Source organism: Pinus tabuliformis, chromosome 7 (genome assembly GCF_031772625.1).
Source record: "Pinus tabuliformis cultivar Carrire ecotype Pingquan chromosome 7, CPIR1, whole genome shotgun sequence".
In the NCBI taxonomy this organism is placed as follows: Eukaryota; Viridiplantae; Streptophyta; class Pinopsida; order Pinales; family Pinaceae; genus Pinus; species Pinus tabuliformis.
The window spans coordinates 543,041,457-543,062,522 of NC_142293.1; positions in this window are offsets into that span (position 1 = coordinate 543,041,457).

Sequence of the window (21,066 nt, forward strand, 5' to 3'; positions counted from 1 at the left end):
GGTGATTGATATTAGTAATCATTATATTTCATAGCTTGATTTTTAAATTATGTAACTATATACATACAAACATGAAACTTGCACCAAGAGGAGCATTATGACTATATGAGGGAAATCACTAACTTGGAGTTAGACACATGTCCCTTCTAAAATATAAATGAAATACTCTATAAATAAAAAGCAACTTCGACTCTAATAGAAAATAAAAAAGAATATATATTTGTTTTAATTTTAATTCTAGTATAATGTCAATGATACCACTCTCATTCTTTCTTGGTGGTTGATATTGCAACATAATATGAAGGATAGGTTTTACTCTCAATCTCAACCACAAATAATACATTTGTATGTCCATGTGAAGCAACATAATTTTATATTAGATTTCTATTAAAAAAGTAAATAAAATTAAAAAAATAAAATCTTATTTTTATACTTTTGAGAAGAAGATGTGTCATTCTTTACTTTTCAAAAACATTGCAATACATGATTAAACTAAACTATTTAAATAATGATGTCAATTAATTTATTTCAATATCAATTTCATATACATGTATAGAGGGAAAAATATATTTTAATGTTGACAATGTAATAAAAATTCCAGTGTTCAAAGACAAAAAAATTGAAAGTAAAAAAATTCCTTGGGAAATGTGTAATTAATTCAATTCTTGATATAAATTGAATAAGTGGCATTTTAAAAATATTAATAATGATAAAAAATTTCATTGTGAATTATAAAGAAAATATTTCACTATGTAGTGTTAAGTAATTTTTCATTATTGAAGTGTATTTAAAAATATATGAATATTTTTCAAAGTAAACAATGTGGTCCATAAATAAAATATTTCTATGTCAACTATTTAAATATTTATGCAGAATGGTGCCATCACTTGAAGGAAATTTCCATTGGAGCAATCACAAAAGGACCTAATACTCTGAAATTAAAAGAACGCCATATAACTCAAGATAAACAAAATAAGTTACTTTAAAAATATATTACTACATAGGAGACAGTTGAATATAAAAAATTATTAAGAACATGTCTTTACATATAAAGTCATAAGATACCAAGTTGAATTGACAAAATCAAAACACGAGCTTAGCCAACTCTTCGTATAGAAAAAAAATTGGTGGAGAAAGAGGTAAATCGCTTTTTTTTCTGCATGAATTACATGAATTCTAAGTGACAAATGGAGGAGGTTGTTTAAAGATTCATTGAAAGCACAGATTTTGGGTTATTCCCATATAACTCTGGAAAATCAGTCTTTATGGAAAATTTCATGAATATGATCATTGGTATACATATAACACTAACTTGAAGTTGAAAATGGTACAATCCATTTTATCACTTGGATTCAGTTTCTGCAAAAACCTCTTTTTCCAAGAAATCATTAGTTTGGATATATTAGAGACTTCACAAGATGATTACCTCTTTGGTGTGATCCTGATGGTCAAGATAGTTGCATGCACAATTTTTTTATTATTTATCAAGCAGGTTTCACATACCTAACTATCCTCTTACTAGAAACATGCCTTATTTTTTCAAACTCCAATCTATTTACGATCTAAACAAAAAAATACCTTAGTTGAGGTTGAGTATTGGTATTGATTGCTAGATCATTTAGATTTCACAGTTCCTTCACTTGGAGCATACACAAATGGACCCAACGGTCTAAAAGATATTCATCATTTCCAAATTAAAAGAACAACATATAACTCAATATAAACAAAAACAAGTTACTTCAAAAGCATATTACTACATATCAGACAATTGAATATAAACAAATCTTAAGAACATGTTAGTACATATCAAGTCATAAGATACAAAGTTGAATTGACAAAATCAAATCATAGGCTTACCTAGCTCCTCATTTAAAAAAAAAAAAACTGGTGGAGGAAGAGGTAGGTCACTTTTCTTCATGAATTACATGAATTATGAGTGAAAAACAGGGGAGGTTGTTTAATCTTCATGAATTACATGAATTCTAAGTGAAAAATGGAGGAGGTTGTTTAAAAATTCACTGAAAGCACACATTTTGGGTTATTCTCATATAACTACAGAAAATCAGTCCTTATAGACAATGCTATGAATATGATCAATGGTATACATATACCACTAACTTGGATTGAATTTCTGCAAAAGCCTCATTTTCCAAGAAAACACCAGTTTTAACATATTAAAGGCTTCACAATATGATTACCTCTTTGGTGTGATCTTGATGGTCAAGATAGTTTCATGCACAAAATAAATTTATTTATCGGATAGGTCTCACATACCTAACTATCCTCTTACCAGAAATAGGCCTTATTTGTTCTACTTTACCAAATCTTCCAGGTCATTTCTAATAAAAATACTGCCCTCACTAATCAAATGTAAAAGAGGACTGAAAACTCAAATCCATTTATGATCTAACAATAAGAAACTACCTTTTTCAAGGTTAAGGTTTGAGATTAATTATTGTATCATTTTAGGGTTGATTGTGCAAGAACTTCGAGACCAATATCCATTGGTGGAGTCACAAATGGACCCAAAGGTATGAAAATATTCATTATTTCCAAATCTAAAAAACAATGTATATGTGAATATAAATGATTTACTTAAAAATCATATTATCAAAAGTGAATATAAACAAGTTATTTTAAGAACATTTTAAAATACATAGTCTTACCTAGCTCTTGGTATACGCACAAAAACTGGTTCTGGAGGAAGAGGTAGGTAGCTTTTCTGCATGAATTACATGATTTATGAATAATAAATGCAGAAGGTTTTTTAAAAAATGACTAAAAGAGCAATTTTTGAATTGTTCTCTTACAACTCCTGCAAATCAGTCTTGTGTAAAGTGCCAGGGGATATGTAACTTGCACAATGTTAATGATTGGTGTGGTCAAATAACCAAAGGACACAATCACAACCCCACCATCTATAGTGATATTCAAATTGTATTTCCTCCCATTGTTGTCAGTCGCCATTGTGTTGGCATGGTTGTTAAAGTCTTGGAAATTGTCAATAGGTAGAACATAGAAATGCAATGGTCCAGAAACAATTCTTTCTTCTTCTTGACTGTCAAATTGGTGAGTATTTTCTTGTGAGAGAAGAAAATGCAGTATAATATTTTGCAAATATTGTAATACCTTACTCTGTGTTATTTACTTCTGCTTGTAGAACTATAAGTAGGTTGCTGGATTCCAAGAGACTCATGAAAGTATTGAACGACCTAGCTAATGATAGAAAAGTTGTCAGATTGGAAAAGAACGGTACCAGTGTCGGTGTTGGAGTTTGGGTTGGGTTCAATGTGGATGTTAGTTCAGTCGCCAAAACTACAATGCCTTCACTCTCATTACAATGGCTACCTCAAAATTACCATGTTGAAGGATGTTATGCTAAGCATTGCTTCAACCTTGTGAACAACTCTAACAAGGTCATCACATAGGTTCATATGTTCCCGTAAGTCCTGTTACATTAAATATGTATGCTTAGAGTAATTCACTGGAATGCAGTCATGCTAAGTGTTGAAAATATTTGTTGTTTCACAGGTGAAGCCAAAGTAGGTCATATTAGATATAATCTTGGGAGGAGATGTGTTCAATTTGATAGCGAGGCATGGCTATGACCAAGCTTTCATTATGGGAGTGATTATAGCTCTAGATTAGATCATGATGTCCTTCTGAACACCCGTCATTTATAAGGGGTACCTGAAGGAAACCATGAGAAAGAATATTTTTAGGCATTCCTCCCCTCTCAGGGTATTAGAAATTCAAAATTCCAGCGAAGATGAATTCAACATGCATAATCCCACTTCAAAATACATGAAAATTATGGAATCAAATGTTTTTTCAAACTATGGTACCATGTGTAGAGTGTGTTAGCTTATCCTTTTTGCACATGTTTTTACGACACAAAGTGGAGTTTGTAGACTCCTTTTGGCTTGGGATAAGAATTCTTAACCATGACTGTCTACAATGTGTGTTCATTGATCACACAAGCATAAACCTATTTTACGGAAGATGACAAACATGGTGGCCCATTCCCACGTGCACATTGTAAATTGAAGAACTCGGTGGTTCATTACCATGTGATTTGCAGTTGAATTTTATGAAGTTGCTCATAGAATTTTAGTGGCGATGTTGAATTCACTCCAAACTAATGTCCCAATTGATAGTAGCCAGTAAAAATCCAATAGTTTATCTCTACATGCCTTAAAAAAGAAAACCCTACCTTATGTGCAGTTGACAATTTGAGTAGAACTCAATTGTGACCATCCCCTATTTTATGGCTTAATAATTCATAACATTGGAAAGATTAATTCATTAATGAAAGTTGGATCACTTTAAATTTATAGTTCCTATGAAATCAATGTAATGTGGTGAATTATGTTTTGTTGCATTTACCTAGAATGTGATTGGTACATATTCATAGTTTTTGGCTGAGAGGACTCTCAATTTTCATGTCACAAAGATGACACCATTGTCTCTTACACGTTCTTGTGACTGCCACACAAATCTCACTTCTCTTGGACCTTGTATTGAGTATACCAACCCTATCCACTTTGGCAGAGTCCTCTTGATTTTGTTTTTTTCTTTTTTTTTTTAATTGAATCAATTAACAAGATACAAATCTCATGCAATTTCAATTCATTACAAGGTATATTCCCCACATCTGATATGTCTGGGTGTACAAACACCCACTAATAACAATACATCTCCTCTCGTACAATGCACTTTTCACATGCGCCCAATTAGAATACATTGACATGTCAAGCTAAACTACAAAGAGTATTTGGGAGTGAAAATCTTATCACAAAATTCAATTACATGATGAATTATAGTGATTGGAATATTGTTGCTCAACATCCAAACTTCGACAACTTGACCCAAATTTTTCAGCATTAACTACAAGCCACTCCATTCATATGCATCTCCGAGTAAGTAACTCAATTCTTTTCCCCTATGTTTTCACACTTCACTATTTCTGACAACACCTTATCAATTTTTCATTTAAATGCTAATAAGTTAAGATATCCCCAGTATTGTTTATGTCTTTGATGGTGCTTTTACAAATGGCAATGCATTGTTTTAGGGAATCAAATACTGCAATGATATGCTTTTGGAAGCTGAACCAATGGGGAATGTCTAGTCTGAATTGCTACTTCAAAAGGATACACAAACATTCACTCTAAAACATAGGTGGGTTTTCCCTCAAAGAATCTACTTCTATGATGAGAAATCACTCTTCATCTATGCTCTTTTTTCATATGCTACTGACTTACAACGTTTCCATTGCAATATTTGGTGCAATTGCTAGTATTATAAACCCAATATTGTAAACCCCATACTATATTGCATAAATTTCATTCTATAGAAAGGGATGGAATTCAAACTTTGATTTTAAAACCATCTAAACTCCTCCCAACCATCCATTTTGAAGTTTTCATTGCAATTGAGGACCATTCAAAAGCTCTAAAGTAGGTGATAAAAAATTTGATGCTTTCATTGCATGCAAAGAAAATTCGATGCATTAAATTATTCACTTGTTGTCTTCTATGTAGCTATATTCTTTTAACTCCAAGGTGTATTTTTATCCAACTAAATTTGAAAAAATAATTGATGCTTTCATTGCATGCGGAGAAAATTCGATGAATTAAATATCCACTTGTTGTCTTCTATGTAGCTATATTCTTTTAACTCCAAGGTGTATTTTTATCCAACTAAATTTGCAAAAATCATTACATGGTAATAGGAAAAATTGAAAGTTCTCAAATTTGAAGTTTTTAATGCATGTGAAGACTATTCAAAAAATTTGATGCTTTAGTTATGTGCAAAGAAAATTCACTGCATTAAATTCTTCACTTGTCATATTCTATTTTAACTTTAAGGGTTTTTTTACCCAACTAAACTTTTCACTAGCACGAACACACTAGTAAATGTGGTTGATATACATTGGTAGGTGTATATAAAACATGTGCACAACCAAATTAGTAAATGTAGTTGATATACGCCAATAGGTTTATATCAACCATATTAATAATTTTCTTTTTTCGAAAGTCACTGTCATTTTCATTTCAAAATGTTACATAACAATATGTAGTTTTTCAAATTTTTACTAACCTCACTCCTACTAGATTTATTAGCTAGCAATTGATTCACTAGAATTTTTACGTTATCCAGAAAAGACTAAGATATCCAAAACAAAATAGAACCCATAAACTAGTAAATTGCTAACGTTTTCACACATCTTGTATTCATAAGTGTCAGAAGAAGTTAAGTGCACTAGACACATTGGGCTAGAACCTAGGAGTGGAGATTGAGGGAATTTGCATTGGACGTGCCACTCTATATGCTTCAAGCAAGAATCTGCTACTTATTTCTCTGAAGGTCATTGAGTAAGGAAATTATTTCACTACGATCCTCATGTTTTTCCTTAAGGACATGTCTTAACAAAGCCTTGATTTGTTAGCCTAATGTAATCAAATGAAGGTATTAATATCTCCTCCCTCTATTGTGACTGAGGTCTAGTAACTAGTGAGATATTTCATCAATAAGCTTTGAATAAGAGAGAGAATGTCTTTCCATTTTCACTGCTCATTCTAGTCTCTAGATATCATCTTAAGTGAAAGGGGAGGTTATAGTGTTAAAAGCAATGACCACCTCCTAACCTTGAACCTCAGCTTGAGACAAGCTAGATTGATGGTGGCTGGATTTCCCACCTTTCACCGTTCCTCATATCCATCTACCATGGTTGTGACTCACTTTGGAAAGCTTTCTAGTCAAGCCCCATGGCATAGTTTGGTTAGAGTCAAGATGCAGACACAGAGGGAAATTATCCACATGGCTCCCTATCACAACTTCCCTCCAACTAAAAGGTCTAAGATATCACAACCCACCAGCCAACCAAAGGAATAACAAGCCCCTCCTATGGGCTAGGAGGATATTGAAGCCAGTCCCTAAGTATACTAACCTAACCCAACATAATTTGGAGCAAATCTCAATTAAAGCCCCTAAGTGAAACAGGTCATGCACCCAAAGGTACAAAAAGAAAACAAATACTCCAGAAAGGTTTTGCATCTGCAAACATTGGCTGACATATCCTATGTGTTTTTATCTCATTACTAGTAGTGGCGCCTCTCACAAGTTTGTGAAAAGAACAAACCTTAGAGCAACCACAAACACGATTGCTCTACGATGATTTGTCTTTGACACATCTTTGAATTGTAGAAAATAGTTTTACTTTGTTCAGATAATTCAATTTTCCAAAATAGACAACTTTAATGACCTTTAAAACAATTAAGGATCCATCTTAACTATTAAGGAATCCAAGTTAAAACTACTTTTGAAATTATGAAAAATAGTTATGAAACAATTAGGCTTTCTTGGTCTTCGCAAGTGAGATTTTTAAGTGTTTTTAAATATCGAAAAAAAAAAAACAAAAGTGGAAGGATACCTGGGTTGAATTACATGGGTTTGGCTAAAGATCGAAACGTACTGCTATAAAGTAGAACAGCGGTACTAAACCTGATGTTATGCCATCCATGCCTTTATAGCTATGAAAGTGGTGGAGCAATTGAATTTACAGAAAGCGCCAGTAAGTCTTCTTTACTTCATTCTCAACTGAAATCCAATGTCGGAATTCATGCTTACATGGCCATGGAGACTTTCTCCAATAAATAATAAGATGGAAATATTACACATGATTATTATAAAATGTTATATTTGATCTTTTTGTTGTAAAATAAATGATAATGAGTATTAAAAATCACACAAAGAGGTCAAGTCATTTATTTATTCCAGGAGCATTTAATATATAAGCTATGACTAATAGAAAAGAAGAAAACTTTCTTCTGGCAAAACATTAACAAATATAGAGTGGTTCTATTATTGTTTGGGAACATTTGAATTTTCGAAACATTAACAAATATAAAGTAGATCTATCTATTATTGTTTGGGGACATTTAATTCAAAACTCTCGTTCACTGTGTACAAGCAAGATGAGATGCCCATTGTTAGTAAACATTAATAATGAATATAAAGTAGATCTATTATTGTTTGGCAACATTTAATTTTCAAAACTCTCATTCAGCAAGATTCCTATCGTGAGTGAAATGGAGTTTTAGTGTTTGAGCTCTCCAAGGAGGACAAAAAAAAAGCATTGGTGAAGTACAAAACCCAATATAAAAGGCACTCCTTGCCAAAATACAAAACCCAATAGTATAGTTTAAAACAAAGCAGGAGAGCTTTTCACAACTCAATTTTAACACCTAGTGAGATGGATAGGTTGTGAAACCTTCTTACTGTTTATCAATCCTTGATAACACAGGCACATGTGGTGCAGGCCTTGGACTATTGCATGCTAACCTTGAAATCTGCAAATTTCATACAGAAGAAGTTGTGATTAAACTAATGCGATGTTTGGAGTCCTAAAATGTATATATAAGCTCCACTTCAAATAGTCACACGCTTGCTCCAAATTCAAAATACTTATCTCGTTCATCTTTATCTTCTTTCTATCTTTTTCTCCCAAAAATCCATCATCATTGCTTTTCTTGATATGAAGGCTTCTCGAACAAATTGGCGGTATACAAACCGTGACGAATCCAGGCAGTTTTAAATTATCCTTTTTAATGGTTCAAACAATTTGGCCTACTTTTGGAAGATTCCAAAACTATGTTAATGAATTTCCATTTCCAAGATCCTAGAAATGGACTTTCATGTTCTACAAGTGGAATGTCTGTAATTCATATCTTAGTATTTCATTTTTTCTTTAATTTTTTGTTTTTAATATTTCAGTGAACACAAATTTCCATATTTAGATTATATACAATATTATACACATTTTTACGATTCTTTGTTGTGAATCTAGTATCTACATACTTCAACATCTATGTCATATAAGTTTATTCTTACATGAGTTATATAAATATATATTAATTAAAAATTCAATAATAGTAAAGAAAATTGAAAATACTCGATGGATCATAATTGAGATATCATTATCACATTTTGTATGTCCTAGTTTTCTTTGCACTTATTAACTCTCATTTTTTTCATGCAAATCTTTATCCTTTATTTTGAGATACCCTAGTGTATTAAACTTTATATTTTATAATTTTTTTATTATCTTTAATGTAAGAATAATTTTAATATATTAATATTCTTTTAAGTGTAGCTTGATTTATATTAATGTTATTTTTTTATTATAATGTGATATATATTATACATTGTTTTAAATTTTATTATGAGATCTATTTTTTATTTAATAAAAATATTTTTTAGTTGAAAATTGTTGGTTTTTTATTATAAAATATTCACAATAAAAGGTATATACAAATTACACAATAAAAATAAGAGACTTTAAAACAATACAATTAAAATATAGACTTTCTTGAAATGCACTAAGTTGAGTGTAAATGAGCCTAGTATCTTAAATACTTTGAAGTACATAATAAAAAATGAAATTCAATAAAAGGGAAAGCTTCATTTGTTCACAATAGGATGTCTAAGTAGATTGCTCACTATAACTTGTTGAGTTTGCTTTGGGACATGCATTTCAATGTATTTTCCAAGTGTCACAACTTAATATTAGGGGATGATTTCCAATGTGAACTCATGCTCAATGTCTAAGGTTCCAATTGTTCTCGATGTGGCTTGGGATGCCATTCTATCTAATTCAACATTGTTGTTTCTCAAAACATGAAAATAGCTTAGTTAAGAAAAAGAGGAAGTAAGGCGCCTAGCTCGGCTTAATGCTAAAACAAACATGGCATGAAATTAATTGGTTCCCTTGATCAAATGGCTAATAATTATTAATGAATCCTTGTTCACTGTCAAGTTATGTATGTCATGAGCTTCAATGACTCTAAGACCTTAATATAGTCCATACGTTTCTACCAAGTTGTTGAATGAAAACCCTAGACTCCAATAATATGTGGATATAAAGTTTACTGAAAAATTTGATGTTCCCACCCACACTAATCAATAGAGGAGTTCCTTCTTGAAGTACGCCCTTTAAGATGTGTTGCTAACCACTTAACTAGGGGAGAAATTTTAGGTGGAATAAAGCCAAAATTCTAGCCATTCCACCAACCATTAAAAGACCACAATGAAATGTCATAAAAAGAATTTTCTCTTTGAGAATAAACCAGTGTTTCAAAGGATGGAGCTCAAGAGCTTGGATTAGTGGTTGGTTTCCCATGAAATTGTTACTCCAAAGTCAATATTATATATGAACCTCAAAAAATAGACGCTAGAGAGAGGTCACATCAACTCCATTTCTTCACACCTATAGACTACTTCTAAAATAAAAAATGATAAATACTAAAAATCACACAAAAAGATCTAATAACATTTAATATATAGACTATTTAATGAAATAATTATTGACTAATACGAAAGAAAGAAAACTTTCCTCCTGCAAAACATTAACAAATATAAAGTAGATCTATCGATTATTGTTTGGGAACATTCAAAACATTAACAAATATAAAGTAGATCTATGGATTATTATTGTTTTGGCACATTTAATTCAAACTCTCGTTCACTGTGTACCAGCAAGATGCCCGTTTAAAACATTAAGAAAAGGCTAGTAGTGAGTGAGCAGGTTCAAAATTTCAATGGATTTGTCCCCATTACGCGCAAATGCCAACGAAGTCTTTGACGATAGACGTGCTGCACAATCTTAATACCTGGATTTTAGTGTTACGGTATTGGAAAAATAACACACACCTACACTTTCACATACGTGTAAGAAAAAGACAAAGAAAATAGTGACGCAAGTGGGGTGCTGACGTCGGCAAAGGATGACGTTTCTACTTTGCTGACGATGACGTTTCTACCGGCGTGGGAACATGGAAATTGCTGTTATGGAAACCACATCGCGTGGGAACATGGAAATTATTGTTATGGAAACCACACCGCGTGGGAACATGGACATGTGAAATATTATTATGCTGCGGGGTACTCTGGATGGCGAGTGGCGAGCGATAATGATCGTGGTACTAAACAGCTAAATGAATGGTTTCATGTGTGTGCGCCATAGCGTTTGACAGTTGTCTGACTAACTAGCAGAAATATATATATATCTACTGCTTTGAGATCATATATAGATAGGAGGTGCAAAAGAAAGAAAATAATTTAGGATCAGTAGATCTGTTTAGTTGTTGTATCGAGGAGGAGTTAGTCTTGTGGGATGGCTACGGATCAGACAATGGAGCTGCCACTTCCAGTTAGACATCAACCGGATTGGAGTGAAGATGAGATCAAACTTATTTATGAGAATTGGATTAGCGCTATGAAGTTGCTATCTGAAAACTGCCCTATAGTATCTCAAGAATATAGTTATTGCTTGCAAAGTGGAAGAGCAACTATATTAGAAAAAATGGTGGAGTTGATCACCAATAAGACCTATTTTAAGCCGCAAGCTGGCTCAGGCGCGTGGCAGTTAAATTGGAAAGATGCTCCTCATTTCTTAGCAAAGTTCCTGCAACAGTTAGAAACTGTTTTCACAGGGAACAAAGAAATTAAGATCAGAAAGAAAATAAGAGATCCTGCTGCAACCTCGGTCGTCCCGGTTGTAGTTCCGCGGCCCACAAAATATTGGAAGGAAGACGATATCAACACGTTACTTGACGAGTGCCACTTTGCTATGGAATTGTTAGAGAACGATCCTGCTATAATATCCACAGAATATAAGCAGTGCCTGCATAGAGGAAGAGATGTTATAATAGAAAACATGTTGGAATTCACCATGGATCCAGAAAGATTTAAGAAGGCGGCTGGGTCAACTGAGTATCTCTTCTACTGGAGAGGTGCTCCTGCAGCCTTGGAGGAGTTCCTCCACAAATCAGAGGCTGTCTTTACAAGGGACGAAGAACTTCAAATCACACACAAAATAATAAATTAATGTTAGGCGATTCCACCCACACCAAGCTCTGTCCCTTTGGTCTAGCAACCTAGTTAGTGTTGTGTGTAAAGTCGGGTTAGACACTGCCTTAGTACAAGGTAAGACCACCCATCTGTCCGACGTAGGCGTAGGTGTTTCGTGTAGACTTTTAAGTTGTCATCACCTTTTTAGTCCCTCCGTTCGTTCTCTTCTGTTATTCCAATGAAATGTTTGTCTGGTTTTCGTGGATCTACACGACCCAAAGTGTGGTATCTCATTGTATGTGTGTAATTGTTATCTGATTCTATGTGTCATGTCTCAGTCAAGTCCTGTGATTGTTTGTGTGTGTAATTTCTTCCTGTGCCCATGGATAAATAAAATCTTTGATTGTTTGTGTGTAATTTCGTGTCCCCATGGATAAATAAAATCTTTGGTAAAAAGTTATGTTTTCTGTACTTTACTTTTTATTTTGTGCCATATCTATTCTTCTTCTGTATGTTTTATTCTTCTTCTGTATGTTTGCGGTCGAAGAATTTAACTTCACCAATTTACCATCTTTGAATAAAAAATTTGAATAAAAATAAAATATGAAAGGTTATCACTGAATGAATGTACATACAGTATTTTTAATAAATTGTATAGTCAATCAATGTAATTACATATTTATAAAACAATTCTCTTTTACAAAACTCAGAATTAATTAATTAAATGGAGTCTGAACATTAAGAGATGGCAAAGAAAAATCGATGAAAACTCAGAATTAATTAATTAAATGGAGTTTCAACATTAAGAGATGGCAAAGAAAAATCAGTTATCAATGAAAACTCAGATTAATTAATTAAATGGAGTTTCAACATTAAGAGATGGCAAAGAAAAATCAGTTATCAGTGAAAACTCAGAATTAATTAATTAAATGGAGTTTGAATATTAAGAGATGGCAAAGAAAAATCAGTTATTGAGGGTGAGAATTCAGATACTCGATTTTATCATTTAGATCTATTTAAAAATTCAAAACGAAACTCTTAGAAGATTTAACATTTTTTTTTTGATCAAGGCTCACAGTGTGATGTTTATTTTAAATAAATTTTTGCATTTAAAATGAGCAAAGAAACGATCTCCAACAATGTTAATGCATCAAGGCATTTTACGGGAAGTGCATAAAAAGGTAGATCAAATTTATTAAAAAGACGATTAAAATGAGCAAAGAAACGATGTCCAACCATGTTAATGCATCAAGGCATTAAAACAATTACTAGAAGTGCATAAAAAGTAGATAAGAATGATGCCTAATAAAATTTATTAAAAATACTCCCAAAAAAAATTACAACTTTCAAACCATACTCATAATAACATTAAATAAAAGAAAACATTGTGAATTTATAAATATTGGAATCTTTATTACAACCACAACATATTTTCAGATACATATGCATCGCTTGCCCATTGTTGTATTCATTACTTGTCATGACAATTTGGTTAGCCTGCCGTGTCTCCAAGTGGTCATTACAACTATCCCAAGGCATCCAAGGGGTGTCTTAATTGCATCCCATGAACCAAACACATGCCATTTAATCATTACAACATGGTTATCATCCATAAAAGTGTTTCATCTTCTAACTATGAGAATGGTTCCGCTGAAAAGTGCCACAAAAGTTTGTACCAAAAACCTTCCACAAGGTAACAAACTACTCCTAATGACATTACAATGAATATTTATGTTGATTGAGAAATATGGTGATTGCGACATGTTCAAAAAGAAAAAATTCATTGTTCCATCCACTAGATTCAACCAAGCCATTTTTAGGTCCTAGATTAAGAAGTCTAGGAGCCACATGGTGGCACTTTGTGAGAGGCTTTTTTCTATTTTTTCTTCTAGAAGAGTCACTCTTGATATTGTGTCCCATGGCCCCTCACTCTCTAAGATCACCTTAGCTGTGTTGTCTTCATAGATGAGAGTTTCTCGCATAAATAATCTGCTCAATTTTGTTGTTTTGAGTGGGTTGAATGACCCAAACTGCATATACAGTTTCAAGGATTTCTACATAACATTTATGTGCTTATTGGGGTGTTATCCATCTAAACATTTCAAGGAATTTCTCTGAATTAGGGTTGGGTACAAAGTTATTAAACATCCAATGAGGTACATCAGCCTCGAGAATCCCTATTTTAGGTTCCAAAGACTTGACCATAGAATTTAAGATTGCCCCACTATGGTTAGACCTAATGCCCCAACTTCTCTATTAATTCTACTCCTCAGCACCAAGCTCAAAATGTCTCTCAAGGTAATAACAAAGTTGGGTTCATGTCACCTGAAAGAAGTACAACTCTTAAAGCAAGAAAGTGGCCACGACAATATTGTCAATTGCTAGCAAGCCTATGGTTTCAGCAAAGGGGGAATATTTGAAATGACCCAAGGCTCCTAATATAGAAATTTGGATACAAATTTATAGGGTTAAAGGCATGGCTTCACCGAAACCTTACAAGGTAAGAGAATACGGACTACATCACAACCAATCCACACTGATAATGATCACATGAATGTCAAGAAGGTATGCACCCCTGTATAAAATTCATAGTCCATAACATTACAAATATGATCCCTAGTTTAGATATTTTGTGTTTACAAAAGTTAGATGTGTTTTTACTTCAAATGGTCCTAAACTATATTTCCAATTTGGTCATATTATTTCTAGTCATATGGATTCCAAGAGGAATATTGTTGCTTTATTTTCTACCTGCCTTTTTTAGTTGTGGGATGGGGCACAAACCCATTACAGAGTTGAATGTTTAACCTTAGTAACATTTATGCAACTACTGATGCTAACGAAAAATGAATTTCAGAACTAGATGGTTGACAAGTTGGCCGATTCTCAGTGGCTAGTTTGTAGGAACTCCAACACAGTTGAACTCTAGATGATATCTAAGGTGTGTTTCCCGTCAGAATTCCCTAGGAAGAAAATGTCACTAAGCGTTGAGATCACGATAGATAAACGAGGATCAAATAGCACCAGCAACACACCCTAAATCAACAAAAAAAACAAAACACATAAAGAGAAGAGAAGACCATGAACAAGAGAAATATCACATGCAACTAAAGAATTGGGCATTAGAAAGAACTTATCTCCTTATCAAACAATGTATTTGTACAATATTTGTGCACACCCGAAGGTGAAATTCCCTCCCTAAGAGGGGTTACTGGCCCATTAATCTAGGTTGGTCCTAACCACCTAGATATAATATAATAAAGAGTTGACTAACATAAAGTTTAAGCCTAAAACCTTGCTACACTTGAAAAATATAGAAGATAGTTCAGCCCATGATCCTCTAGACCCGTGAGTGGAAACTACATCAAAAGAGTTGATATGAGTGACCCTTTGCAAACAAGCAACATAAGCTTGTTAGTGCCAATATGAGTCATTGTAGATAGTTGGGTAGGACTCACATCACCAACTACAATATCTAATACAAAAATACCAACCCTTTGAATATATGAAGAATGTCTCCAAATAAGGTGGAGTGAATACCAAGAACATCACCATCTAAAACCAGTATAGTCTAATTTGTGAAGAACACAACAATATGTGTACCATAAGTTTTAACAAATCTGTGGGCAAGTGGGAAATCCTTTTAGTCCTGTATTGATTGAACTTGATCAATTCTTTGGGACTGAACTGCGTTGCTGCCTATTTCTCAACTTTTGCATAGTCGGAGGCTAATTCAAATAGGTCATCAAACTTATCAATCTCATTTATGAACTGCCTGAGTTTTGCCTGACTTGTAACATTCTTGGCAGTATCAATGGGGTCAAACTACTGATTCAGAATGGTTGGAAAGTTCATAAGCTAGATTTCCTCCATTTCCTTAGTAGCATGCTTGAAATTATCAAGGGAATAGACACCACAACGAAATGGAAAGATGGGCTACATTGTCTTTTTATTATTTTTCATGACCTTAGAGAGGTCATTTCCCATAGTGTGATAGGTTATTTCTCGGGCTAGGAGCTTGTCAGGAATATATAGAGGTAACACATGTGGGTGTGCAAGGTTGCCAAAAACCCGAACATAGGAAAATGACTCTTGTCCAAAGCATCTGTCAACTGATAAGAGGTGATTATTGGCTTCAGGTGAGATTCTAGGGCATTTCTCATTAAAAACAAACTGGTGGATTAGAAGCACAACTCCATGGAAAATTTTGTAGAAATGGGGCTAATAATTTGACTCCTAGAGAATACTATGATAGATGTGGATAGGCATAGGGACCTGTATGGTCCATTTCCATCTCATGGATGGGGAATCAGAAGTGAAGGAAATAACATCCATTACGTAGGCACTCATGTAAAATGGGGGAACACTATTTTCAGAAAAATTGTATTTCTTCCTATATTTTAGGATTTGGATACATAAATTATTAGACCGAATATCCCCCGAGTCCATAACATAACTATCGGAGGCTGCATCAATTAGGAGTATCCATTGGTCTGAAAACTTTTGAGTATTGGCATAACCAAATAATCTACATATCATGGTGACAACATAACAATAGGGTTTGGTGAGAGAAGCTATAGAGTATATACCCTTTTCCTCTCACTTGTTCTTGCTAGCATCTCTTCTCCATCCTTTGATGACCTCAGATTCGTCTTGAGTTTCCTTCATGAATTTCTCAATGAAGTCCTTATCATATTTCTTTTGAGGTGACGACGTCTGGTACTTTTGAGATAAATCTTTGCTGGTGAAAGAGTTGATGATCGTGTTACTCTTGGTCATAAATTGTTTGTCTACAATGTTTAGATGGTTGATGACCCATTTGATATTATCCATGTAAGGCAAGATGTTCGGCCAAGCAACAATTCTATGGAGGAATGAATTGACCAAATCACTCTAGGTAGTATCAGAAACCGAAAATGAATCTTCGGTTGTGGCTACTCTTTCTGTTACTCTCGGCTCTTCATCTTCAAAAAGTTGATACATGGCCTTGTAAGTAGAGGTTCTCATGTTCGAGGTGCATGTGGTATCGGAAAATAGTGCAGGAAATTCTACAGCTTCAGGGGGAGGAGTGACTGATTGTTTCTAAACAACAGGTTTCTTTATGGTTTTGGTCGACTGAGACATTCCTACTGAATTATGTTTATCAGGAGTGCCTTGCCAAGAGAAACATAAGAGTGAGGAGCAACTAACAGTCAGAGAAAATAACTTAGAGCAAATAACTGATTACACAATAATCTAGACATTTATGAGCGAAATCTTAGGATATCGTTAGCAATAATGAAGACGTTTATTATATCGAAAACCATTAATTCTCCGCATTTGGCCATTTATTGATAAAACGTGAATTCACATGGGCCACATTACATGTCATCATATCGAAGAAATTTACCGGTGAAATTTCATTGTCGCATCGTTAAAATCTATGATATCGTTTACCTCCAATGAGATTATAGCACATAGAAGCTTAGAGTTATAGGCATGAATAATTATCAGAGGTTTCGCATCAGTATTTTCATATTGGGGAACTAAAAGGATAACTGCTGATTAGGAAACCCCAATGTGACAATTGTGAAATGAGAGGCGGGTAGTATATCGTAGATTGGAGATCGAAGGTGAGATGAATATCAGAGATCAGAGGTTATGATATTGGCGGGGCCACATATCAGAGAATGTAGTGGAAAGGGATATCGGAGATCGAAGGATCGGTCATGGATATCAAATCAAAATGCCGATATGGAAACTCTGATATCCTATGTGGCAGTCTTGCGGGATTGGAACTTTATTGCTATAACACAAAACGTAGCGGTTTTAATTTTTTAAGGCTTTAGGGCTTAGGAAACCTAATCGGGAAATGTTTTAATTGGAGTTCTTCTTAAGGGGACATGTTGGAAAGCTTTGATAGAATGTTTATGAATAGAATTTTAAGTTAAAACCCAATGTTTAATGGATTAAGCTCCGATATTTGAGTTTCGATAAGGGAAATCTCTAGATTCAATCAAGATTTTGAAATAATAAAACTGAGATTACCTTGTTTTATTGGAATTTTTTGGGTTTTATCCTAAATTTTAAAAGGGTCCCCATCAATTATTAGTTCTACTATTAATTATAATGGGGAGTTATTGAGTAGTACAACAGTTCTTTGTATCTTTGTGGTTAGCCACCAAACCTAGGGGAGATACTCTTGTCCGCAATCGTAAATCTCGTATAATAAATTGGCGACCATACTAGGGATCAGTGTATTCCCTTGGTGTTTCCTTTGTCCATATTGTTTGATTACCTCCTTGATAGACCTTTGTTGCTTCACCAAGCCAAGAACATACCTAAGAAGTGATTTCATTGAGTCTCTTTTGCAATGTTTGTGTCAAAATCCACTATTCCTGGACCAACGCACTTCCAATTCCTCTGACAGAGTGTTGCACCTCATATGTGCCCACTCTGTACTTGCGTTGCAAAGCTCTGGCGCCTCTTCAACATCAATGTTGGCCCATGTTTTTGCAATAAATTTTCTCTTGTTTTTTATTGTCTCTTTGATAAGCCTACTTCCAACTAAGCTTCCCTGAGTCTTGAGTGTCTTGTGGTCTCTCTAAAGTATCCATTTGGTTTTCATTTGTGTTTTATTTCATTTGGTAAGAATTGGTTTTGATTTTTCTATTTTCTTATCATTTGGTGACTTGAAAACTAATTTTGTTTGGTCATTGATTGCTTGGATGAATTGTTGTTCTAGTCCTCATTCTGAAAAGTACATTTGAATTAGCGATTAAACATTAGCATCTTAGTTTTCTTCATTTCGAAAATTAAGTGTGTTGAAAAGAAAATTTTCTACATTGGCATTTAGGGTTTTGTATGTGCATTGATATAGGAACAATTGCATTGAAAGGGAAATTGAATCTTTCATCTTATTTGATGCATGTTTTAAGCTACATACTGATTGTTTCTTCCCTTCCTCATCTATATTTTCATTGAACAAGAAAGATTTCCATTTTCTCATGCTAGAATTTCATTTTAGGATATTCAGGTCACATTCATGGTCAACCCAAAATTGAAACTTAATCAAAGATAAATAGTAAAATTTATTGAATCAACTTAAGGAGAATTTGTAACATTAATGCAAACATTTCTAGGTATAGGCTAGAGACGTGTTTCGATTTCGTTAAAAGTAGGAGATTTTGTTGTTTTCCAACATTGCAAGCTAGGGGTGAAATATCATTCCACGTATGTGAGTGTATAAGATTGTTATCTGCGTACCTTTAGGTATATTGGATGGTGCTCCATGCACGTAAAGTATATGGGAATTCTCTCATTCAACAGTTACCCATTAGAAAACACTACTACGGACTACACTCCCACGTACCATCTAGTATATTTTGTGAGTCCCCTATAGATTGCTATCTAAACATAGGTAAATGAGTCTGTCACCTTGAATACCGTGATACACTGAACACAGTATTCAGGGAGATTTGTTGTCGTACATTAATTCCTTGGTTTGCTAAGCTGTATATTGCAGTTCATGGTTTCTTGGCAATCCATTATGCCTAGATTACCCTCTTTTTTATTTATTTCTTTTTGTGTTAATAAAATTTATTAGCCGATGTCGAAGAACAAAATCCCCCACCCCATCATTTGTGTAGAATGAAAAATAAGCCTCCTCTTCCACTAGAGGCTACTCATGGTCGTCATGAAAAGCATAAGAAGATGCAAACTACCGAATCAGGAACTTTGGGAACTACTTCTGGCCCTCATCTTGATATTGATATGCCATAATCATCTATCCCTTTAAGTTTCGAGCCTTATATTACATCTACTCTTGATGATGACACTAACACAATCGAAACATAAGTCCTTGAAACTTGGTTTCTTGAGTTCATTGAACTTGACCTTCCTAAGTCAGACACTTTGATTTCTGAGGTTGTTGAACCTAAGGAGCCTCATCCATCTTCACCTGTTACTTCAAGACCTTCCTCCTCTCTTCCTTTGCCTAAGATAAAACCTATATATCTTGGACCGTACGGTGAACCTCTTCCACATAAACTTGTGAGTATTGAAGAGATCCCATAGGAAGAGCCTCATCCTTCTACTCTTGTTCATTGATAAGGAATCCATTTTGAGTCCACCACCATTCCTTCAAGATACAAATAATGGAAATTCACATTGTCTTTCTTGTGGACAAAGGAGGGCGAAGTTACTACACATGATCATGTACTTCCTGCAACACCAAAATACTCAAATGAAAGCAAAGATGAGCTGGATGACATGAATTCCAACAACAGAGATGACACTAGGTGACACAGAGGAAATTAGGGATTAGATGATGATCAAGAATGGTGGCATTCACATTAAAAATAATAGAATTAACCTCAGATTCATAACATGATGTGAGGTTAATTACACAATAGTAGAATGATTTAAGGAAAAAATATGGTGCTCTAAAGAGTGAAGAAACAAAATCGGCCTATACGTCTTACCATGTTGGAAACACCAGTGAAAATAATCAACATTGTGAAAACAACCATTTACATACCCTTTCTCATTCTGGACACAAACATTCTCATTTGGAGCATAGCCATTCTCATTCGGGACACAATTATTCTCATTCAAAGCATAGAAAATTTCATTAAGGACAAACACATTCTCATTTGGAGAATAGTCATTCTCATTATGAACATGGGAATTCACTCATGAAGAAGAAAATTTCCAACCTAGGGCATAATAATACAGTGTAACTTGGAATGTCTAAGAATCACCAACATATTCATCACAACATGGAAGGTATTTTCTTAGGCATATTAGAATATACTTGAGTGAGGGGGTCAATGATATGGAAAACATTACCCTCTTATTTAAAATATCTACATAATAAAATATACTCTGCAGATCCAGAACAACTATAACTAATATTTACCTGATGAGCAAAAAGGCCATTAAATAGGCTCAATTAGACCTTCTCATCCCTTACTACCAGAAAGACTGCTACACTGGAGGTTATAAGACTACCAATTCTTATATAAGATGCCTTATCAATGTGATGATTGTCAAATGTCATTCTTTGGAATACAACAATTAAAGAACAGATAGCTTCCACATCAAGAAATATATACAGTCTTTAATAAAGGCAGTTCAATTGGAAGGAACACAAAGCTCTTTTATATGCAACATGAGAACATCAACAAACCTGTTACTACTCTTCCTTGTGAAACTGAAAAGAGACTCTACATG